This window comes from Triturus cristatus, chromosome 11 (assembly GCF_964204655.1).
Source record: "Triturus cristatus chromosome 11, aTriCri1.1, whole genome shotgun sequence".
Classification (NCBI taxonomy): Eukaryota; Metazoa; Chordata; class Amphibia; order Caudata; family Salamandridae; genus Triturus; species Triturus cristatus.
In genome coordinates, this window is record NC_140594.1 from 143,669,763 (window position 1) to 143,695,703 (window position 25,941).

Consider the following 25,941-nt stretch of genomic DNA (forward strand, 5'->3'; position numbering starts at 1 on the left):
TTGTGGTCCCCGATTTTGTAAAAAGAAAAGCGCTAGCACGAATCCTGCAATATTGCGCACTTCGGGCTTTTCGACCGCAAATACTAATAGTACATCAGGGCCCAAGTTTTGGGAGAACAAGATCAGCGCTAAAGTTATCTATCACCTATTTTCCTATTACTGAAAAGCTATGTCAACAAACGATTTTAAAATGGACAGTGAAGAAATAGACACAAAAATATACCTATTTCATTTGGAGGTGGCTTTTTGTTTGGCTGTTTGGTGTATTCCCCAAATAAAACTGAATGGGCCAGAGGCGGGGCAGCAGAAAGCGCCGTCAGGCGCTTCTAGAATTGCGAGCTAGAAGCGGGACGCACTGTCAGTTCTGAGGCACGGCGTCTCCTGTCGTTGACCTCGTTGTCATGCCAACCCACAGCCGCGCATGCGCATTGTCTGCGAAGAAACGTCAACCGTTTCGGCATAAACCTAACCCCCCCAAAAACCTTAATAATGACTGACCGCCGTATCTCAAGGAGTGCCCCACGGATCGTCCCGTGCTAGCGCTAGGTGCGTGTGAGGAAGCGGGCCGAGCGGAACGCGCTCGGGGCGGGGATAGGTCAGAACCGGCACGGGCCGCTTTTCCCATGATGCACTGCTTTATTGTGGCCGGTAGCTCTGGGAGATGAGCTGCGCTAGCACGGACTGACCTCTGCCTGGTCGAGGGAAGGGACATGCGCCAGGAGCAGGACAGACCCGGGCAGAAGGGACAAGTCAGCGCCCGCAGGGAGTCCGCACCCACCCGCCAAGTGAGACACATTGATATTTATCAATATATAAATGAGTAGCGCGGTGGTAGAGATACGTTCTTAACATTGATACATGCACGTACAAATTGCAGATAACAACCAGCAAACGGGAGATTAATGTATAAAATACCAGTGTGTGCACACGGCAATAGTTCTACCAGGCAATGCGCTATACAAATGGCAGTTACATCTAACATGAAGCACCTGTAGGGGGACACTACAGCGGGACAGGTGAAACAGCCGTATACTTGGGCAGACAGTAGCCGCAGCGTTCTCATGTCCTACTTTATAAACACGCTCCTAGCGCTAAAGCGAGCCGAGATAGGTACGTTTATTACATTCACATAATGCACCTGCATCAGGCCAAGGAATATGCACTCTTAAGATACACACTGCACCCCACGGGTGTGCTGGAGCGACAATTGTGATGTGTTCATTGTGTACTCAGTGCCGCAGGGTCATCTCATTTATTTACTTCTCCTTTTTCAAAAAGAGTTAATCTTTTAGGGAAAATGTGCCAGGGCCAGTGTATATATAACTGAACATTTGATATTACATCTTTTACAGAAAATCAAAGACAACACATTTGAAAGTACATTTAACAAGCAACTTAGTTAACCCACATCTTTTGACCGATGCTGATATTTACGCGTGGCAGATAACTGAAAAATGGCTGTAATATAAAGAGTGCATTGCTGTAAGTGGGATAAAAAGGGTGGCAGGGCTTATAATGTGTGTGGATAGAGAAGCCTTTACATGAAATGTGGGCTATGTAATTAATACATGTGAAGTAGCAGCATCCTTTGAATGACCGATTCACCAACGGGGTCTTCCTGGACAAAGCGGGATCAAAATCAACGGGGTATATTATTTAACAATGTGTATAGCACTTTTATCCAAGGGCAAATAACAAATAAAAATAGTCACAAGGTAAGTTTAAAAGTAATTGGCAATACATTATTTAATTTAAATTAAATTATGCTTTAGGTCTTAGAACACCAATCGTGAACAGCAATGTCACTTGTCACTGTCACTTATTCCCTATATCACTAAGGAGACTTCAGAGTAACATTGCATTGCAGCACTAGCATGTGACGGGCAGGAATGTCGTTTTATTTTCTCTACTCGGTGAATGACACAATGGACAGAAATAAAGGGTCACGTAGGGTCCTGTTTCAATGTGCATTTTATGGCTTGGCCAGAGACCAGCCCTGGAAGGCCATGGCCCACTTAGAGCACAGAAAGAGGATATAGTTGTCAGAGAATGAGAGAAAAATAAACAGCAGAACTTAGAGACACAAGAATGAGCAGGCTGACGGGGAGAAATCAAGAAAAGAAATGTTTTAAAGCTTGAAGAGATTACATTTCATATACATTGAGAATCAAAGCACATTTTTACAAATAATTTAGGTAGTACTGAACAACTATATATAAATCTATATAGCCACATGGTTGACTTCTCGGCAGATATACAGGCAACACCTTCAGGTAGTCTGCAACAGCACCTAGCCAGCTTAAACCCATTCATGATATATTAATATTAACTGACGCACAGCACGCGAGGAGCGCCAGCAGCTAGGTGAGCTACATTAATAATGAATTAAAGTATAGTAAAGTAACACCTGAAAGCAGCCAACAGTATCCTCCCAAGATAGCTGCATTCTAAGTAGATTAATGTTTGAACAGGCAGAGCCAAAAGTACTTTATCAGAGTTGGCCATGGACAACACAATATCCTGACACAGTTACCCCAAGAAAATAAGGTGTCATGAATAAAATGTTTTCTATCTACTGTAAAGGAAAGTTTCAATTCTATTAAGAACTCAGAGGCGAGGATTATGCTTTATGCTTTCTTCACTTTTATTACCTCAGCAGTTTGCATCTTCAACAAACCACATTTCCTATGAAACACTGGGAATTGGTAAAAACTAACAACAGACAGTGCAGTCCAATCAGTCCATAACTGGTCAATCCAGAGGCAGCATTCCCCTCATAGCCCTATGGCTCAGTCTTTAGTGCCTCTTTTGTCGCACAAGTCGCGCCATGGCCCTTTACTCACAAATCCTGTATCCTATTCCCCGTTCCTGGAAGAAGAAAAATAATTACCAAAGGAATCCATGGAAAATGCTGTACAAGCATAAGATACCATACACTTTTAACTGATTCAGTATTAATTCACCATCAGTATGCCAAAAAGTATGTTATTTACTTACTCCTTATGTGGAGGGACTTCCGGATGAACAATCTGTGGTTGGGATAATCCTTGTCTCCGAGTCCTTAAAAGATTTGAAACTTTCCTTTACGATAGCTAGGACATTTTCCAGTCTGTGTCAGGACTGGAGGCGAGGATTATACTAGTTTAAAGCTTACTACCAATTGAGCCATATTTAAGAAATTACATAAACTCTTAAAGGTAGAATCCGAAGACCAGTCGGTGGCGTTTATAATATCTTCCAAACGGGTACCCAAACTGAACGCCTTAGAGACCACCACTCCTCAACTCGAACGTGCATCAAAGATGTTTAGATCCACTCGAGCATCCTACATGATCCATCGCAACAAGCGGGCTATGGTTGGGGAGGACACCGCCTTATGTGGCTTCCTGAGGGCGATTAAAAGTTGCCTCTCACCCATAAGCCTCAATTCCACTGACATCTCCTTGTGGGCCTTCAGGCATTAAACTACACTCAACTTAGGAGAGCTTGGAGAATCCAGGTATTCTATTACCCTAGTATTGTTTGTTTGTATGCCTACTGAGTGTAAAAGACACTCCAGAGGGCGAGAAGGTTCTTCCAGTAATGTCCACAGCCGTACGTCTGAGACCCTCCTGCATGACACCATGCAGAGCAGCATCGCTAACTTCGCCGAGAGCTCCTTCCTAAACAGGAACCAATTTGGTTGCCATGACAGGAAAAGGTTAAGTACCTTATTTATGTCCCAAAGAGCTAAGTATCTTGGCTCTGGTGGAAGTGATAATCTGATGCCCTGTAGCAGGCGACACACAAACGGATGTTCCCCCACAGGGTACCCATCTACGGGCCCATGCCCCACTGAGATGGTTGACTGGAAGGAGTTGATTGTGTGATACGCCATCCCCTGCTGGCCTAAACTAGGCAGAACATTCAATACCTGGGCTACATCTGTGCCCACGGGATCACAACCCCGTTGTACACACCAACAACACAATCTTGTCCAAGTAGACCAGTATCGCTTGATGTTGCCAGCAGACCAGGCCTTTGATCAGTTTGTGCCGGAAGTCCCGGGAGTGCCCATCTACCCCTGTAATCCCCCATGCCGTCAGGCAGAGGAAGCCTTCGAGCACCATCTGATATGGAATCAGATCCGGGTTGAGAAGGAGATTCGGAAATATGGGGAGCGGGATTGGAAAATCCCAAGAAAGTTCCAGATGAACCGGAAACCACACTTGAGATCACAAATCCTGGTGACCAACACTACATCTGCCTGCTGACATCAGATCTGAGCTGATGCCCGTGTAATCATTGCGAATGGGGGAAATGCATACCGCGCCTCGTGCTTCCATTACTGTAGGAATGCACCCGTGGCCGCCGCCAGGGGATCCAGTCTCCAAGTGAAAAACCCGGGCAGTTGATGATCCAATCTGGAGACGAAGAGGTCCATCGAAAACGGGCCCCACTTGGTCTGCAGGCTGGTGAAGACTTCTGGGTGAAGCTTCCAAAGGCTAGTGCCCCAGAAGGGACATGACTGCCAGTCTGCTACTCGGTTCTCTTGACCTGGGAGATACTCCGCTGTAACCGAAATCTGATGGTCGATGCAGAATTGCCAAAAATTGGTTGCCAGGACCAACAGTACCTTGGACTGAGTGCCTCCCAGGTGATTTATATACCTGACGGCCGAAATGTTGTCCATATTCAGCAGGACAAACAACTGATTCTTGTCCTTGGTCCAACAACGGACCGCAAAGGACCCAACCAAAAGTTCTAAATAGTTGATGTTTAGTCTCTGTTCTTTTTTGTGTACTATTTCTGTGTTCTTTTTTATAATTTTTTTGATTGATTTTCATTATATCAAGCAGTGTTTACAAATGGTATCAAATCTGCATAATCCGTCTCAATAAACAATTCACAATTGTACATAGCACCACAGTATGTAACAATTAACATATCAGCAATTCATCCAAGCAAACGCACATTAGAATAGTAATCACAGTGCCCCCACCTCATCTTTGAGGAGAGTAGGATGGTCACAAAGGTAGACAGCAAGAGGTTCCCAGAAATGAGTGGGCTTAGCTGCTGTGGGTAATTCTTCTGCATAGAACAAAAATTTGTCTTTCCTATATATAGAGTCTAATATTCAGGGACGTACTGTGGGAACTTTCCTGCTGTCCCAACACATTGCCACTCTTCTTTTTACCAATAGCTCTATGGCCGCTAGTTTCTTTTTGGCAGATTTCAAATGTGTTAGATGTCCCAGTAAACACAATTGTAGTGTACAATGCAGTTTATGATTCAAGATTTCACCGAGTATAGTAATAACCTGTTCCCAGTACAGTCTTACCTTACTGCAGTGCCATGCTAGGTGTTCAAAGTCAGCTGAATCAGCACCACAGCCTTTGCATCGCGCGTCTGTTCTGAGGCCATGCCTATGTAAGTGAAATGGGGTGTGGTATATTTGGTGTAAGTATTTGTAGTGAATAGTACGCAAGTTTCTATTAGGAGTGAGTAGTTCGGTGAGTGCACTACATGATTGCCATTCGTCTGTAGTGAGTGGCATATCGAGTATGTGATTCCATTTGTCAAGTGACTTTTGGGTGTTAGCTCCTATTTCCCTCTGCAATGATCGGTAGAGTCGTGCCACTAGGTTGGTATTGTCCGGAGCAGTTATTAGTAATTGTAGTGTCTCTAACGTGGGTGGCACATTGGGGTATGTAGGGTAGAGTATCTGGATAGAAACACGTAGTCTGTGGTACGCAAATCTGAATAGTAGTGTCTGGTTGCTCACATATGTTAAATCAGTTGGGGCTAGAAACGTGCTATTGGGGTATAAGTCACCCCATTGTCATAATGCCCACCTGCTTGAATAAATCCAGAGCTCCCTTTTCTTGTGTTACAGACAGTGCAGGGTGTTGAGCTAGTGGCATGCTTGGGGCATAAATCGGGGTTTTGTCCACGATGTGACTGATACATTGCCATGCTAGAGAGGTAGTGCGTATGGTGTTTATTTCATGTTTTGTCAAGTGAGGTCGGTGATGTGTTAATATATTTGTTAGTGCGATAGGATGGGCATCTCTGTCCTCTACCGCTAGGTGTGATAAATAGCGGATCGGGTGGAACCAATAGTACGCATATTGCGCTTGGGCGCATAGATAATAGAGGTATAGGTCAGGAACTGTGAACCCTCCTGAAGCATACGGTAATGTCATTGTGTGTAAGCTTATTCTGGCTTGCTTCCCCGCCCAGATTAATTTAATCAAATTGTTACAGAGGCGTTTAAAAATAGGAGCTGGTGGTGTGATAGGTATGTTAGTGAATAGGTAGAGCAGCTTGGGGAGGATTACCATTTTCACAAGGGATATCCTATCTGCCAAAGATAGTGGGAGCGTAATCGAGCATGCTATTTGCATTTCTAATTTGTCTATTGCAGTGCCATAATTCGTTCGGAGGACCAGCTCAGAATCGCGGTGGATCCAAATCCCAAGGTATTTAATGGGGTCATTCTGCCAGATGAGAGGGAAGTCCAGAGGTATTTCTTTAGTGTTTTCAGTGAGTGGTATGTTTGCCGATTTGGACCAATTTATCTGAAGACCCGATTGTCTACCGAATTTTATATATTCCCTAAGGATCGGTGAGAGATTGCTGAGATGGTCCCTGATATACAATACCATGTCGTCCGCGTAGAGCGAAAAGGCAATGGGGCGCAATGCGAATTTTAAGGCCACATGTGCATATTTCTGTGTTATTTTACAGGCCAACGGTTCTAAGGCAATAGAGAATAATAGGGGGAGAGTGGACAACCCTGCTGTGTGCCGCGTTGTATGGATATGGGGTCTGATATATGCCTATTAACTTTTATACGTGCAGTGGGTTTAGTGTAAAGTAGTTTAATCCGATTTGTCAGGTAGGACAATAGCTGTGGTAAATAGTTGTAACCTAGTCGCAATAATTTTGGCAAGTATCTTAGTGTCCATGTTTATTAAAGATAGGGGCCTGTATGAGTCTGCCGTTTCCGAAATTTTATCAGGTTTTAGTAATGCCACTATTAATGCTTCGCGCAGAGTTGGGGGAAGCATCTGATATTGATATGCCTCGTCATACATTTCCAGCAAGTATGGGCTAATTAGATCGGAGAATGTTTTGTAGAACTCTCCTGTGTAGCCATCAGGGCCCGATGATTTGCCATTTGGGAGTGTTTTTATAGCAGCTTGCACTTCTTCAATAGTTATCGGCTGGGCTAGGAACTCACGCTGGCCATTGGATAGCCACGCCCTCGCAATATCCTCAACATAGTCAAGAATCTCTGACGTGTGGGCTATATTACGTGTTTGATATAAGTCACCGTAGTTGTCCATAAATGTGCGTAGAATGCCGCCAGTGTCATAATGCGTTATATTATTACCGTCTGTCATTTGTAGAATGGTATGTTGTTTGTGCTCTAGGCATATATTATTTGCAAGTATGCGGCCTGGTCTGCCCCCCTCACCGATCTTTCGTGCAGTGTGACGTTTAGTGATATATTTCAATTCGTCTTCTGCTAATTCGTTATCCTATCCACTTCAGTTCTAATTTTGCCCAATATGTCTGTCTCTGAGTAGTGTCGAAATCTTTTTCCAGCTTACGGATACGCGCCTCACAATTCTGCAATTGCGTACGAATATCTTTAAGGATTCCCGCAGTTGTACTAATGCAAATACCACGCAGGGTCGTCTTGAAGGCTTCCCAAAGAACACCTGCACTGTCTACCGATTGTCTATTTACATTGAAAAAATCCTCTATCGCTGTATGGATGGCATCGGCATATAGGGGTCCAAGAGTGAGGCGGCATTGAATCGCCATAAAAATGGTGGTGGAATGTATGTTGGGATTTGGAGGGTTAATAGGACAGGTTTGTGGTCCGATAGCGTTTTAGGGAGGTGTTCAGCATTCTGGGCCCATGTGCACGCTTGTTCTGTGAGTAACCAATAGTCTATCCAAGACCAACTATTATGAACAGAAGAGGAGTGAGTATTTTCGTATGCGTGTGGGATGCGCATGCGCCACATATCAAGCATACGAAATTCTGTTAGCGCGTTCAAGACCATAGCCGCAGCCCGCAGATGAGTCTCAACTTCGGTGGGTGACCTATCATATTGACTATCAAGTGTCACATTCATATCTCCGCCCCATAGTAGCTCCATAGAAGGGAGGTCACGTATCTTAGTGCATACATTCTCAAAGAATTCAGCAGCATCTACATTTGGGCCGTACACATTAATGAGGCCTATTTTTGCACCTCGCAGTGCGCCTGTGATTATGACGAAGCGTCCCTGCATGGCCGTCAGTGTTTGGTCCAGCGAAAATTGCGTACCTTTTCTGATCAGGGTCATCACACCCCGTGCATAATTAGAGTAAGAAGAGGAGATTACTAATTCAGCCCATCGTTTGCCAAAGACTTCCGTCCTATCTTTAATCAAGTGCGTTTCTTGTAACAGGGCTATGCCTATACAGTGCCTATCCAGGTAGGCAAAGACCTGTCTGATTTTTCTGGGGTTATTAAGGCCTCGTACGTTCCAGGTGATTAGTTTCAAGGGTGGAGGCTTAGCATTAATGTGTGTCAGTGTAGTTCCCGTCAATATGTGTAGGATACGTCAGTGCAGTGCTTGGTTCGCCTATATGTGGTGCTATATTTAATGTAGTTATACATTTCCCAGGTACATGTGCAGTAATAACGGCAGTCGAAAACTGTACGGTGAACTGATATAATAAAATACATAACTGTCCATCCCCCCAAGCTGACCCCCCCACCCATCCCTCCCACTTCGTCATCTCAATTATAGCGAAGACAATCCCAAATAACCAGGACAATACCCTCCCCCATCTCTTTCCCTGAGAGAACTTAAAATTGGTTGTGGGACACACAGGGTGGCAGGAGCCGCCAGCCGGGAACCCCGATGACAAGAGTCATACAGGGGGCGCCCAACACATGAGTAATTCACTTCATGCGCCAACGCCCACTATGGGTGCATGGTTTGTCTTACCAATAAGAAGAATGCGGTAGTATAATTGTAACTATATATGATCTAAACAATAATAAAGATAATATCTTGTGGCATAACAATCAAGTCTTCATTTTCCGGGAGGGACAAAAATCCCAATACATTTATCTGCATTGTTAAACCGTCTACTCAATGTCCGATGCACCGGTTTGGTCCTCCTGTTCCCCCCTCGGCGATTTCCGGCGCAGCAGTTGGGACCCTCGTCGCTGCAGGAATTTGAGCACATCTTTCGGTTCATTGTAAATCGTGTTCTTTCCCTCATCCGAGACTCTCAACCGAGCCGGGTATAGCATGGCATATGGGATATTGTGCTCACGTAGTTTCTTTTTAACAGATATAAATCGCTTTCGGGCCTCTTGGACAAGTGGTGTGAAATCTGGGTATATTGATATTTCCATACCTTGAGGCTGCAATTGTCCCATTTCTCAAGATCTGTGGAGTGCCGCATCTCTGTCTCAATAATTGAGAATTTTTGTAATTATCGGGCGTGGTCTGGCTCCCGGGGGCGGTGGCGGAGCAAGGGATCTGTGAGCCCTCTCGACTATGAAAACGTCTGAAAAAATGACTTTTCATTGGAGGGTTATTAACAGTTATTCTACATACCGCTCCATAGGCCCCGTGTTGGTCGTCTCAGCAATTCCCATAAGGCGTATATTACTTTGACGAGAGCGCGCCTCTAATTCTTCAGTCTTTGCCAATAGTGTTTCAAGGTGCTTGCTCATTTTCCTTAGCGTCCATCTGTTGTTGAGTATCCGGCGCTCTGCCATATCGAGCCTTTCAATGTGTTTGTCCAGGCGTTCGGACATGCGATCCACACGGGACGTAAGAGAGTCTATTTTCCCATCAATGGTAGAGAGGGCAGCTTTTATCGAGGAAAACATGGCCTGCACATCCTCCGTAGCAACTCATGCAATCGTTGATGCTCCCTGCTGCATAGTGGTGTGGTTATCTGGGTCAGTCTCAACCACTTTTTTCAATTGATCAAAGTTAATTTTCGTCTGGTTCCTGTTCGGCTTGCCCATGACGCAGTAAGGCAGGAGTCAGTTGGCACAGTGCGTAGGTCAGGCGGCAGTGCGAGCCCAGCAGAGCGCAGCTGTATAATATCACGCAGGCGGGGTTGGCTCACTCACAATACGTTATGAATGCGATAGTAGAGGGGCGTGTCCAAGATGGCGGCGGGATAGGACGCTCGTTCTCTGTCTCCTGCCCGTCGTCCACCCATTACAGCACAGCTCGGCCCCTTGAGGGCCCGCTCAGCGTGGACCGGCCCTGGCGATTGTTGGCCGTCCACCCCAGACCCGGGCGAGGCACGAAATCCGGCTCGCTGCGGTGATCGGTGGGACGGGATCGGAGAGGCGGCGAGGCAGACCCGGCCGCCCACGTTTGGGCGACCTCGACAACGAGGTGGTCCAGGTCTGGATCATCGAGGCCAGCAGTCTTGTCCCCGCCCTCCTTCCTGCTGGTCTCCTACCCCACTGACCGGCCAGCAGCATAGCGCCGGGCGCCTGGAGCGCGATCCGGTGCCGGCTTGGCAGACGCTGGCGGCAGACTCAGCAGCTGCTCTTCTGGAGGCGTAGGTGCTGCCCTGTGTTGATGCCGCCCTGGGGTGCCTCCGGGGTTGAGTGGCCTGGTACCTGTGCGGCGGTTTGTGGAGCTTCCTGTACCTCTGGGCGCATCGGGCCGTCTTTCAGCAGGGCCCCTGGACCAGCAGCGTCATCCGGAGAATCGCGGCCCTGCACATGCCGGGCCACTTACATCGGGGCCGTGGCGGAGGCCCTGCGGCACCGGAGGTGGAGCTCCTGAAGAGGACTGCCACGAGTTGATGCTGTGAGTAGGAGATACCCTGCGGTTGGGCCCGAGTCACGAGGGGCTGTGGAGGCAGGGGGGGAGGCACGCGACGAGCAGCAAGCTATACCTGGTTGTTTGGGGAGATTTGCGGGACCTCCTGTGCCACCCCTTGCCGCTAGCACAAGACATTTGCAGCAGATGCCTAGCGGTGAGCGCCGTGGAGCGGACTGACCCCCCCTGGTCCGTCTGGTGGGAGGGTCCCGTGGTGCGCGGGACCAGCTAGGTCGGCGCAGCGGAGGTTGGAGTGGACCCCTGGGCCCCAGGGACAGCGGGGTCCCGGGAGTGGAGGCCGTTGGTGGCGCCGGCGGTGGGGAGGACCCGGCTGGCATCTCTTCTGCGCCCATCACGGTGAACTCCGGCTATACCTCCGACACAAGTGACTGCTACGCGGGGGTGTGTGCCTGGGAGCGGCGGCCTGGACACGACACCGCCTTAGTGTTGGCGGTAAAGGGACTTTCAGCCCTCCCTGGGACCGGCGTGAACGCTTTGGTTGTAGGACGGCGCTGGCGCTGCTCTCGGGGACACCCACTCTGCTCTCGGAGCCTGCACACCAGCTGCTTGTGAAGGTCTGACAGAATGTCCAAGGCTAAGACTGGCAAAGTGAAGCCTCTTAAAGATATCTTTGGCCGAGCGCAATCCACTCCTAATATGGCTGCCGCAACCCCGGAGGCTACTGTAGAGCGATCCCCCTCGTCCACCGGAGATGAACCTATTACTAAAGCCTTCCTTGAATCGCTGTTTCTCACGCTCCGAGAGGACATTCAATCAGTGAAAGCAGAATTTGTCACAGAGCTCAAGGAGGTTCACCGGAATGTTGACAGCGTGGGAGAATGGGTGGCTTCTCTGGAAGAGAGGAGTGACACCATGACGTCAGACTTATCTATGCTCCAGCAAGAGGTGCTTAGGCTTCAGGATCAAAATGTCGACATCCAGACCCATTTAGAAGACTTAGAAAATCGATCCCGGAGACACAACATTCGGATCCGTGGGGTCAAAGCTTCAGAGGACACCCAAGACCTATTTGCGTTCACTCAGGGCCTCTTCCGACACATTCTGGGGGATACCCCAAATCTGAGGTGGTCTTGGATAGAGCACACAGAGTGGGGCCGCCCCGCGGCCCCAAAGCACCACCGGCGGACCTCCTGGTGTGTGTCCAGGACTTTAGGACTAAAGAGACCATACTCACTAAAGCGAGGTCCCTCCACCCCATTGTTTACCAGGGGTATTCTCCGGTGTTGTTCCAGGACTTAGCTCTGATCACGCTGCAGCGGCGCCGTCAATTTCGCCCAGTCACAGAGCATCTTAGGCAGCAGGGAGTCTCCTACTCCTGGGGACACTCTTTTCGCCTTATCTTTTGCCATTCTGGGAGACTCCATCAGATCCGCTCACTGGTGGAGGCTTGCCGGGTGCTGGGTCTAGCGGAACCCTCCGGGGATGATGTCCGCAGCTCTACATCAAATCCCGAGGTGTCCCCAACGGGCTGGCGGCGTCAGGGTGGGCGGCGTCGAGCCCGGAGGCCGCCCAGATCAGAGATTGTCAAAGGACAGCAGGCAGCCCTTTCCGCAGCTACTGAGGCCCTCTCCGGAGAGGACGCGACGGTTAAATGACTGCTCTTAATCTGCCGGATCTTCTTCTCGCTTCTTTGCTGAGGGAGGGGGACGGCGGGGGAAGCGAGCCTTCCTCTTGGGCACATGTAGACTCCTACTTTGCAGATTGATCAGTTGTCCTGGGACGACGGATTATTCTTACTAACTGGACTTGTTGATTGGATCCCCGTTTGGGATATGTTCCAGGGATTTTCTTCTCATGGGTTATTAGGTTGTTTCTTGTTTCCCCTCTTCCCCCTTTTTTTATTGTTATTGAGTGGGTCCCCCTTGTCCACATTTTCTTTATATTGTAACACGAATCATGCCTTGGACCGTTACAGCCAATTCCTACTCACATTGCTCCCTTTCAGGGCCCACGCAGCGCTTCCTTTAGCCCACTCCCTTTTCGTATACTAGATGCCACGTAAGCTGCTTAAGGTATTGACCCTTAATGTTCGGGGCTTGAATAATCCTGTGAAACGCAGGGCTGTTCTTAGTTATCTGGAACATTCGGCTGCCGATATTTGTCTCCTACAGGAGACCCACTTGTTGGCCAAAGATCACCATAGGCTGAAGTCCCGAGTCTTCCCTACACAGCTGTTCTCCTCTAGCTCCACCAAATCAGCTGGGGTGGCAATTCTCGTTTCATGTTCCTATCAGGGTAAAGTCCTCCAGAAGTATGCTGAGGGCTTGGTAGACTTGTGGCGGCACTTCCACCCCCTGAGTCGCACATATACTTATTATTCAGGAGCTCATAAAACCTACGCCAGACTCGATTATTTCCTGTGCTCCACTCCATTGCAGATGCTAGCTACTGAAGCTGAGGTTCTCCCTGCGTCTTTATCAGACCATTCTCCAGTCATAGCTTCCTTTTTGCTTCCACGTACACAGTTACCACTGCGGCACTGGCGTCTCTGCGACTCCCTGCTTCACCAGGCTTCCACGGTAGATCAGATCAAATCTGCCATCGCGAACTACTTAGCCCTTAATGCTAACTCGGACACCTCGATCGCGACTCAATGGACTGCCCTTAAAGTGGTCCTACGGGGAGAATTTATAGCCATCTCCACTGCTGTTAATAAAGAGCGCAGTCGGAAATGGGCCGAACTTACACAAAGGGTGGTGGAGCTGTAGCGGATGCACCAACGCACCGGGGCTGCCAGGGCCTGGCGCCAGCTCTGTACGGTACGGAAGCAGCTTGCGGTGCTGGACCAGGACAGAGCCGAATACGCGGCCCTCTGTCTCCGCCATTCTTACTATACCGGAGGTGACAGGTGCGGCCGGCTCCTGGCGCATAAACTCAGGGAGGTGAGGCAGCGGCAAGGGGTGCTGGCCATTCGACAGTCGGGAGGTGAGCTCACTTCGGACGATATAGCTATCGCAGAGGCCTTTTGCGATTTCTACGCTAGGCTGTACTCGGGGGACTCCCTTGACATGTTGCATAGCCTTGATTATTTAGAAGTGGCCCAGATACCCGCTCTGACTGCAGCTCAGGCTGACCAACTTGACAGGGATATCGGGTTAGAGGAGGTCGTCATGGCTATCTCCCGCCTCCGCCTTGGCAAAGCCCGGTGAAGACGCCACGTGTTGCAGCGCATATAGACCGATTTCCCTTTTAAATATAGATATCAAATTATATACGAGCATCCTGGCGACAAGGCTAGCCCCGTACATGACGCAACTGGTGGAGCCAGATCAAGCAGGCTTTATCTTGCAACGGCAAACCAGTGACAATACGAAGAGGGTACTCCATCTTATTGAAAAAGCGTCCCGCACACAGGGGGAGTATATGTTATTGGCGATTGACGCAGAAAAAGCCTTTGACAGGGTTCACTGGCCCTATTTAGAACAAGTCCTGCAACGGTTTGGCTTTGGGGAAAAGTAGCGCACTTGTATATTGAACTGTTATCACCTGCCCCAGGCCACGGTCCGGGTAAACGGCCAGACGTCCTCATGTTTCCCCATAGAGAGAGGCACCCGACAGGGGTGTCCCCTCTCTCCTCTCCTTTTTGCGCTCTACATGGAGCTTCTGGCGTGGAGAATTAGACACCACCCTCTTATCACAGGTATTACATTCGGGGGAGATATACATACGATCAGCTTGTATGCAGACGACATTCTGCTCTCCATCACTGACCTTGTTCAGACGCTGCGGGCCCTTTTCATTGAGCTCCATAATTTTGCACAGGCCTCGAGGTTCAGGATTAACATGGATAAGTCGACCGCTTTAAACATCTCACTGTCAGCGACCACATTAGCCCATGTAATGGAAGAGCATCCTCTCCAGTGGTCCGCCACTACGGTCCCTTACTTGGGGGTGCAGTTGGGCCCCACAATTCCGGCCACCGTAACGGCCAACTATGACAGGCTCCGTGCCCATATCCGCAGAGAATTAGGTAAATGGAAGCACTATCCCTTCTCGTGATTGGGCAGAATCGCAGCTGTCAAAAGGACTGTTCTCCCCCAGATCCTCTACCTCTTCCAGACCCTTACCCTGCGCCCTCCCGCAGGCTGGATTCAACAAACCCAGTCAGATCTGGCGCACTTCATATGGCAGGGCCGCAGGCCTCGGTTTAAGGAAGAGATTGCGGTCCTTCCTCCGGAACATGGAGGGGTAGGCATACCGTCCTTGCAGCTCTACTTTCAACGCGGCACAGCTCCGGTATCTAGTAGAGTGGAGCCGATTGGAATCCGAAAAACACTAGTTATTCCAGGATCAGGCGGTTGCAGCAATGCCCCTGCAGGGCATCCCCTTTCTCTGGAAGCAGCATAGGCCAGCCAACCTTTACGCCTCTTACATCACCAGTACTAAACTGGAGGCTTGGGACCACACTGCTACAGCACACGAGCTAACTACATTTCCCTCCCCCATGACCCCGCTGTTTGACAACTCCGATTTCACTCCTGGTTTGGACCCTAAGGCGTTCACAAGTTGGCGCCTTACCCCTTGCCAGTCCCTGGGGCATCTATTTGATCTAGAGGGCATACTTTCTTTCCCACAAGTCAGAACACACTATGGCGTTTCGGAGACTGATAGGCTGCAATACCTACAACTCAGACATTGGGCACTTCAACCACAAATTAAACCCGGGGCTCAGCGCTTTTTAACCCCATATGAGAAATGGCTGATTACTCGGTCTTCCGATAAAAAACTCATCTCTGATCTTTATAAACATCTACTTGCAGCTACTACCCTCACATATAACGCCGGACGAGCGCGTTGGGAGCGGGAGTTGGGGAGGACTCTATCTCACAAGGAGTGGGACAGCATATACTACAGGGCCCGACACTCGGCGCACCACGCAGGGCGTACAGAGACGTTGACCAAAGTTCCCACCTATTGGTACTATACACCGGAACGTCTCCATCGCTTTGACCCTCGCGTTAGCGATCTGTGCTGGAGGGGATGTGGGGAGGTGGGCACCTTGGAGCACCTTCTGTGGAGCTGTGACCACATCCAAACCTACTGGGCAACAATTTTAGATGACATAGGTGCTCACCTCGATATGCAACTCCCTCGCTTTCCAGCCTATGTCCTCCTTGGCCTGCCCAATCCGTTGACATATCCCCTGAAATCCCGGAGAGGCCGCCTCATCGCCATTGCCCTAGGGGCTGCCACCCAGAATTTAGTAGCACACTGGCACTCCCCCCAGGCTCCTCTGCACTCGGGCTGGTTACAGCGACTGTGGATGGTTCTGGGCATGGAGAAGTTATCCCTTACACTAGCGGGCAGGGGGGATGAATTCCTGGAACTGTGGCGTCCCTTTTTAACTCTGCTCACAACGGAGTTTCGAGAACTGACATGCCCCCGATACTTCAGGCTTCTCCGCCTTGCGGACACTCGGCTCCCTGCGAAACGCAAGTCACAACGGCCACGGTGACCTGCGTGCATTGGGTGTCGTCCCCTTCTACTTCTACCTATGGTTTGTGGACAAGGGGTGGGAGGGTAGGGAGGGGGGGTAGTAGGGAGTTTTGTTACTTGGTTTTTTCTTCCTGCTTCTGAGGGTTTCTTTTGTTGACTCGCTCCTTCTATCTTTTTTTTTTCTTTTTCCTGATTTTAAGCTTTACTCGATCAATTCAAATATAAGTACAGAAAGCAAGACCATCAAAGTTATCATAAGCGAGCATTAGATCAATAAGCATATTGCCTAGTAAGGTTCAAATACAAATCTAGCATAGATTCGCCTTCATAGAATGGGGAAATGATCTCCTCCTTTCGTGGAGAAATCGCATTCTTTTTTTTTTTTTTTTTTTTTTTTTAAAAGAAACCTTTATTTGACTTCAAAGAGTTACAGACATGGGCCTACAACCCCTTGGGCCGGCCACTGATAGCATGAGACGTCTCATTGCACCGTTATACAGATTGGTCAATCCGAGGATCCCGTCAGTCCATCAGCACTCCCAGTGAAGGCAGAAGCAGTAGTTGATTGACAATATTAAATACGGTTTCTGTTTTCATTTAAAACTAATAAACATTACACACAAACAAGGCAATAGGCAGTGTGAATATCAGGACGCGCTCCCCGGGGTAGGAAATCAATGACCTGCTGCAGAGAAGGGAGGGGGGCCCGGGAACAGAGGAAAAATCAAACTGTAACCTACTCATAACCTAACAGATGAGGAATGGTCAGCTAGGGGGACAAAGGGACATCCAATACAATAGCCAGAGGAGGGGCACAGAAGTCTCCGCGATAAGAATTCCACGGACCCCACATCCCAGTCCATTTCCTAGGCTTGCCTCTCGCTACATACACCGTCTTTTCCCTAAACATGCACCAATCCATATTCTCCTTCCACACCGAGACCGTGGGCGACCTCTGGGAACCCCATAACTGTGCGATGTTGCGTTTGGCCACCATATTTCCCAAAGTCGCCCACTGCGTCTGCGCCACATTATAATCGTTTGGCTCCCACACATTCAGCAGGCATCTCCTAGCTTCTGGAAGCAGAGCAACATGAGTGACCTCTTCCATTACAGCATGCACCCGACGCCAAAAGCGAGCCACCTCAGGGCATTCCCATATAACGTGAAGGAAAGTACCCAGCGAGCCACAGCCACGCTTACACATCCCATCCACGGAGAAACCCATGCGCATCAGGCGAGGACCAGTGACATACACTCTATGGAGTATCTTTAGTTGTACGAACCGAAGACGGGCCGGAATTGCCACCTCCCTCGGGGAGGCTATTGCCGAGAACCAGTCCTCATCATCTAATTCCAAACCGTCAGCCACCCAGATCGCCCTCAAGTGGGTCAACAGGTCTGCCCGGTCGTTGATAAGCTTTTTATAGATCAAGGAGATTGTGCTGTCAGGCACGTTGCCATCGAGCACCCTGTCCTCCAGTGGGGAATTTTCCGGGATAGCAGTAGCATCAGGGAAAACCGAGCACAACGCATGACGGACCTGAGCATACTGGAAGTACTCCCTATCATTCAGCTTATATTCCGCTTTCAGCATTTCAAACGTTTTAAACTCCCCTTTCACCCAGAGATCACTCACCTTACAGATGCCAATCATATCCCATTTCTCAAATCCTTTAGTTCTCCACAAACAGCCCAGCCTTTCTGAAGCATACAGTGGAGTCGCTCGAGTCAGGCGGTCCTTCCAACCCATCGCAGCATTAGCAGCATGCCACACACGTACGCCGCTATCTTGGTTGGGCCTGTCAACTGCACACCAGGAGACTTCGAATAGAGTGCTCTATTATAATCCCCCCCAGGCAATAGCATGTTATCCATCTCGAACGCCGGGTTCAGGGCCGGTCCGTACATCCCGTGGTTCACCGCCGCCAATTGGGACGCCCAATAGTTTCGCTTGATATCGGGGAGTGCAATACCCCCATCATACCAAGGGAGTGTCAATTTTGAAAGAGCGATTCGCGATCGCCCGTCCCAAAACAACTGCCTCTGCAAGCTCTCCACCTCACGGAAGTAGCGGGCCGGTATGACGTCGAGTGTATTTTGCAGTGCATACAGGAATCGTGGTAGCGACATCATTTTAAACATGGGTCCCAGACGTGGGACCCATGCTCACTACGCCACTGGAGTCAAGCTATCCTGGCTGATGACGGCTGATAGCCAGAAACCGGTCCTAGGATGCTTGATTCCGGTCCAGGGAAGACATGGCTTGGCAGTTCGGGCTGGACTGTTCCCATGAGGCACAGGGTCAAGACTGATTTGCATATGGCCATGTCTAAACTGGGGTGGTGTAGTGGGCAAAAGAACGATGGATTTAACCCAGATCTCTTGACTGGGGGAGAATGTCTGCATTGTCAGCATTCCGTCCATCATTTGTTTGTTGTAACGCTTTTTGCCCTAAGTGGGATGGGTATTCCCAGACGTGGGACCCATGCTCACTACGCCACTGGAGTCAAGCTATCCTGGCTGATGACGGCTGATAGCCAGAAACCGGTCCTAGGATGCTTGATTCCGGTCCAGGGAAGACATGGCTTGGCAGTTCGGGCTGGACTGTTCCCATGAGGCACAGGGTCAAGACTGATTTGCATATGGCCATGTCTAAACTGGGGTGGTGTAGTGGGCAAAAGAACGATGGATTTAACCCAGATCTCTTGACTGGGGGAGAATGTCTGCATTGTCAGCATTCCGTCCATCATTTGTTTGTTGTAACGCTTTTTGCCCTAAGTGGGATGGGTATTCCCAGACGTGGGACCCATGCTCACTACGCCACTGGAGTCAAGCTATCCTGGCTGATGACGGCTGATAGCCAGAAACCGGTCCTAGGATGCTTGATTCCGGTCCAGGGAAGACATGGCTTGGCAGTTCGGGCTGGACTGTTCCCATGAGGCACAGGGTCAAGACTGATTTGCATATGGCCATGTCTAAACTGGGGTGGTGTAGTGGGCAAAAGAACGATGGATTTAACCCAGATCTCTTGACTGGGGGAGAATGTCTGCATTGTCAGCATTCCGTCCATCATTTGTTTGTTGTAACGCTTTTTGCCCTAAGTGGGATGGGTATTCCCAGACGTGGGACCCATGCTCACTACGCCACTGGAGTCAAGCTATCCTGGCTGATGACGGCTGATAGCCAGAAACCGGTCCTAGGATGCTTGATTCCGGTCCAGGGAAGACATGGCTTGGCAGTTCGGGCTGGACTGTTCCCATGAGGCACAGGGTCAAGACTGATTTGCATATGGCCATGTCTAAACTGGGGTGGTGTAGTGGGCAAAAGAACGATGGATTTAACCCAGATCTCTTGACTGGGGGAGAATGTCTGCATTGTCAGCATTCCGTCCATCATTTGTTTGTTGTAACGCTTTTTGCCCTAAGTGGGATGGGTATTCCCAGACGTGGGACCCATGCTCACTACGCCACTGGAGTCAAGCTATCCTGGCTGATGACGGCTGATAGCCAGAAACCGGTCCTAGGATGCTTGATTCCGGTCCAGGGAAGACATGGCTTGGCAGTTCGGGCTGGACTGTTCCCATGAGGCACAGGGTCAAGACTGATTTGCATATGGCCATGTCTAAACTGGGGTGGTGTAGTGGGCAAAAGAACGATGGATTTAACCCAGATCTCTTGACTGGGGGAGAATGTCTGCATTGTCAGCATTCCGTCCATCATTTGTTTGTTGTAACGCTTTTTGCCCTAAGTGGGATGGGTATTCCCAGACGTGGGACCCATGCTCACTACGCCACTGGAGTCAAGCTATCCTGGCTGATGACGGCTGATAGCCAGAAACCGGTCCTAGGATGCTTGATTCCGGTCCAGGGAAGACATGGCTTGGCAGTTCGGGCTGGACTGTTCCCATGAGGCACAGGGTCAAGACTGATTTGCATATGGCCATGTCTAAACTGGGGTGGTGTAGTGGGCAAAAGAACGATGGATTTAACCCAGATCTCTTGACTGGGGGAGAATGTCTGCATTGTCAGCATTCCGTCCATCATTTGTTTGTTGTAACAATATCATTTTAAACAACGCCGCACGTCCGAGCGGCGAAAGCGGGAGCCGTCGCCACCCCGAGACGTCGGCCCTCAGTCGTTGGAGTGGGGGGAGTAAGTTCCGCTCATAACGGGCCACAGGGTCTAATGTTATGAATACCCCCAGGTACTTAAACCCTGACTGCGAAATCTGGATAGGGCAGCCACGCGGGAGGAGAGGAGCATCCCCAGAGAGAACGTAGACGCATGACTTGGCCCAGTTAATGACCAAACCAGAGTTGCGACCAAAAGAGGTCAGAACATCGATTAGTACAATCAAAGACTGCCGTGGAGATGTGAGGTACAGGAGAATGTCGTCCGCATAAAGAGAGATGCGGTCCTCAAATTCTGGCGTCCACCTAATGCCGCGCAATGAGGGCTCCCATCGTAACCAGGCAGCCAGAGGCTCCAATGCAAGTGCGAAGAGGAGTGGCGACAATGGACAACCCTGCCGCGTGCCTCTTCCCAACTCGAAGGGTGCCGACGCTCTGCCATTCACCACTACCTGAGCCAACGGTTCCTCATACAGCAACTTCACCCAACCGATAAACCCGGGGCCAAAACCAAATTTCGCGAGCGCCGCCCAAAGATACGGCCATTCTAGGGTATCAAACGCCATTGTGGCATCCAAGGACTCCAAAACGGCCGGTTCACGTATGTACGCCGCTCTGGCGAGCACTCCATGAAGACGTCTCAGGTTCAGAGCCGTATTGCGGCGAGGTATGAAACCGGACTGGTCCGGATGGATCAAGTCGCCAACGACCCTAACCAGACGATTAGCCAAAACCTTAGCCAGAATTTTAGGCTCAGCATTTAACAATGAGATGGGCCTGTAAGAAATACACCGATCCCGCGGCTTCCCAGCCTTGTGAATCACGACTATTGTAGCGAGACGCTGATCATAGGGGAGGGAGCCCACGTCACGCGCCTCAAGAAACATGTCGCAGAGATGAGGCGCCATCTTGTCCGGGCGCAGCTTATACAGTTCGATGGGAAGGCCGTTGGGACCCATGGCCTTGCCAGAAGCGACCGAGCGAATAGCCAAAGCAATCTCATCCGGCGACAATGTCGCATCCATCAGTACCCTGTCCGCCTCCAACAAAGACGGCAACGCAATATCTCTCAGCAACAGATGAGAGTCATCCTCAAGGCCATCCGAGACTGGAGAATATACTTCTCGGAAATAAGTCGCGAAACATTCAACAATTTCCACAGGGTCAGTCACACGCACGCCATCCGTTCTCTCAATAACCGGCACCACTCGACTCGCTCTCTCCTTCTTGTCCAACCATGCAATCAATTTTCCAGCCTTATCCCCCACATCGTATAAGCGCCCTTGTTGCTCTCTACTCATCACTTTGGCAGCATCAGTAACCAACGCTTTATAGTCAAGCTGCTTGAGACTGAGAACATGCAACTTATCATTCGTAACACCCAACTCCAGGTCCCCCTCCAACTTGGCTATTTCGTTTTCAAGGCGAACCACCTCTGCAGTCTTGCTTTTCTTGGAGTGGGAAATTAGAGAAAGTGCTTGCCCACCGATCACTGTTTTGAAGGCTTCCCACAACGAGACAGCAGATGACACTGACCCCACATTTTCATTGAAATAGCGCTCAAGGGACTTGACCAGGTCCGCCCGGATTTTAGGATTACGCAGGTACCAGGGGTTAATCGGTGCTACCCTCCCCTCAGCCCCGGGGGTGACCTCAATGTGCAACAGTAGTGGGGAATGATCAGAAATACCACAGGCCAGATGTCTTACTTCCCTAATCATCACAGCTTGGGCCGCCGGCATAAGGACATAATCAAGTCTCGATAAACTGCCAGGTGCCCCTGAGTGGAAAGTGTATTGCGCCTGCCCTGGGTGCATCAGACTCCAACAGTCTATCAGCCTGAGGGTATCTATAAACCCACTCAGCCAGGCCTGCGCCCCCGGGAGGTCCCTGGGAGGGTGACGCTCCGCTCTACCGGATACGACAGAGTTAAAATCGCCCCTCATCACCAGAACCCCCCCCGGGAGCCCCAAGACTATTCGCCCCAAATCAGCGAAAGTTACGGTCTGCAACCCTGGTGGGACATAAACAGAAACGAGCGAAACGGTTCTGCCCTCCCATCGGCCTACAAGTGCAGCATACCGCCCTCTATCATCATGAATCACATCGTCTACCTCCAACGGGAGAGTGGTTCTAATCAAGATGCCCACCCCCCGCGAGCCAGAAGTGAAACCAGAATGAACAACGAGACGATATCCCCGCCTATTCATAGCATGGCAAGAATTCCCAATTAGATGCATTTCCTGCAGAAAGACAATGTCTGGCGACAGCCGTTTCAAGAACTGCAGCACTACTCCACGTTTAATCTTATCCCCCAAGCCATTCACATTCCACGAAAGTACTCTCAATCCCCTACCCCCCATCCCAACCCCGCGCACAACTCCCCCCCCCCCCCCCCGAGAACACGAACCCGACCATCAGTCGTATAGCGTTACGTTGCCTTGTAGAACATGCAAACAGTCCCCAACTCCCTTCCTCCCCACCAACATTTCCATTACAACTCCCCCCTCCCTGCACCCCTGCGTGAGCCCGTGTAGCCCCCCCAACTTGCAGTGTGCCTGTCGCCCTAACATTAACTAATCTACAAAAAGAAAACCCCAGAGGAGGAAAGAGCCTCACTGAGCACCCCACAACCCCCGGGCATTTAAGGATAAGGCACTGAATAGAAATATCGAACCAAAATATGGAAGTGTCATCGCAATGTTCAGTCACCGGGAACCAAAGTCTATTCCTGTCCAGCCAGGCCCACTCCGTTCTCCTCGGTCGGTCCCTCTCGACTTCGCCGCTGGGGCAGGGTATCAAGCCAATCTCCAACCTCCTCCGGCCGATCGAAAAAATGTGTCCGATCCTCAAACTCAACTCGCAACCTGGCCGGAAAGAGCATCGCATATTTCAGGTCCATGTCTCTCAGTCGCCGTTTAACACCCATGAACACCTGTCGCTGCTTTTGGACCGATTGTGTAAAGTCCGGGTAGAAACTTATATTAGTGTTCTCAAACTTCGTCGGCCCACTCACCCTCGAGGCCTGCAGGATAGCGTCTCTGTCCCTGAAATGAAACATTCTGGCAATGAGGGGCCGTGGGGGAGCGCCCGGTTTCGGCTTCCCACCCGGAACTCTATGGGCCCGCTCGACCGCAAAGAATTTACTCAATCCCCTGGGTGCGAGATGGTTGATCACGAGGTCTTCCACGAAAAGGTCAGCCGCAGGGACCTCCGATTTCTCCGGTACCCCTATTATGCGCACATTATTCCGCCGAGCCCTACTTTCAAAATCCTCCAGCCGACGGACAGACAAATCATTGGACGTCCGAAAGATTACGAACCTCGGTTTGCAGGTCAGACACGTCCGTTGCCAGACTCGACGTTGTCAGACCCAAGGATTTGACCTTTTCATTCGTTTGTGAAAGGTCCGCTCTGACAAGTTTAACGTCGATCAAAACCGTGTCCAATTTATGGGCCAAGGTGTCGAATTGCTGGCCGACTGCTGCTTTGATTTCATCGATGGCGCCCATGACGTCCTGCAATGTTAACTCCGTAGACGATCCCGGGCCATCCTTGGATCTCTCCGGTGACTTATGCAGGCCACTAGGGGATCCTTTTGGCTGGGTATAGCGGTCCATGTTATTAGCTTGGGTATGAGCTCCCCGCCTAGTTGTCTTGGATTTTTGCTTGTCTCCGTCCAATCTAGCCGCCATTGTCTGATGGTCGCCAAGGTTGTCGTCCACCAACACGATTAGCAATCCTCGGAGAGCCGATCTAGGGAGCCTCGGCGATCACAAAAGGTGGTCCAGACTAGGGTCCAAGATCCAGGCAGGATACCCGATCTTCCCACTATCAATGTATGCTGACAATCCAGGGTCCCTCCGTCAGTTTCAGCGAGGAGACCCGAGACCGAAAGTGAAAGTAGGGGGTGCGCACCGGCCCGGGTCCTGCAGGCCGTTGTTGTTCAATTTCTGCCCGGGCACCATGCCAACTCGAATCCGGGGCAAGGTCAGGAGTAGGCCGCCGACTTGAAATCGATGCTATCCCGGTTCCTGAAGTCCGATTTGAATTTGGACAACAGGTATCACCTCCGCATAGGTTCGCCTTTAGAAGCCCGTCGATAGAATCAGGATATATTCAGGATAGACGTGGGAGGTTGTGGAGGCCCTCGGGAGCCCTGTGCCTACGTGGCCATCTTGGTTGCGCGCTAAGCTCCTCCTCCACTCCTTCTATCTTACTTAGTAATGCTACCATAGCCGGCACTTGTTGTCTGTATTACATTGTCTCTCAGGAGCAGGAGGTCCTGTTGTTTGCTTCTTGTTTTAAAATCAATAAAATAGATTTAAACCATGAATGCGATAGTATGGGAAGCATTGCAGGATGCATCCCTCCGGTGCACCAGGATTCAGCGGTTGGGGAGGTCTCCGCAGCAGCAATCCCTCAAAAGCAGGGGGTTCCCAGTTCACCGTCCTGCTCCCCCACACCACGGCGCGTGTGCGTAATTCAGTGCCGCTAGCATGTAACACAGCAATCCAAAGGATGACGGTCCCTGCCAGGACGTGCACTTCAGGTCGTACGGCCTAGTATGGCCTCCCGCCGGCTACCAGGCTGCAAGCTGACCAATAGCGATGTTTATTGTACGAATATCTCGACACCAAGGAACTTGTATAATTGCACCAAAGGGGGGTAACTTCCGCAACGGCATCACCAGCAGGAGCAAGCAGGCCAGCTATGCGTGCATCACAGGTGCAGTATGTGGCGTAGCGTTGATCGTAATAGTGCTGGGCATAGGAGAGGTTCTATAATCAGCGTAGCAAGTGAGGAGCAATAGAGCTGGCAGATATCTGCATCCGCCGCCTTCGGAGCCTCCAGGCACTCGGTGTGAAACCCCCTCACAGAGGTCGCCGCCGCCGGCGTCAGGCACTGCAGCCCCTCAGAGGCTGTGCGCCGCTTCGCCCTTACTTCCGGCCGCCCCGGGCAGGAGATTTCAGCTCACACAACAGGAAGCAGCGGTTGCAGCCCTCCGTTCGTACGATGGTGCCCTCAGGGTAGGTATCCGGTCGGGGCCTTTAGCGTAGTCCCGCGGGGTGCACGTCTTCCTCGCGTTCACGTGGCATAGGCCGCGCCTCCACAGATTTTCCCTGGGCCTACTCCTGTACCAATCGTCGTAAAATTCAGGTCATCGGATCGGGGTGATAGTCCGATACCGCTTTCTTCTAGTTCTGCCACAACAGCGGGAGTAGAACGTAGGATAATTGCAGGATAGTTGAGCACCCGAAGCAGCGCACTTAAGCAGCGGCCATCTTCTAGTCTCTGTTCTTAAGGAGACCACGACCTGCCTGTGGAAAACTTGCCACAATGAGCCCCCAGCCTGACTTGCTGGCATTGGACTCTATAATGAGGTCTGGAACTGACCCAAAAATTACTCTCTCGTTCCATGCTTCCATTTGGGAGAGCCACCAAAGGATTTACTCCTGCGCATCTTCTGAGAGGTTAACCAGCTGAGAGTAAGAGAGGC

The 25,941-nt window shown here is 50.3% G+C and overlaps 1 protein-coding gene across 1 annotated transcript in view; it reads left to right on the plus strand.

The window, feature by feature from the left end:
* The first annotated feature begins 430 nt into the window (after positions 1-430).
* CCDC92 (coiled-coil domain containing 92) overlaps positions 431-25,941 on the plus strand; it is a 372,010-nt gene continuing 346,499 nt past the window's right edge. The window contains exon 1 of the mRNA XM_085633890.1: positions 431-785. The gene's annotated coding sequence lies outside the window, so the exon portion shown is untranslated. The remainder of the gene's footprint in view (positions 786-25,941) is intronic.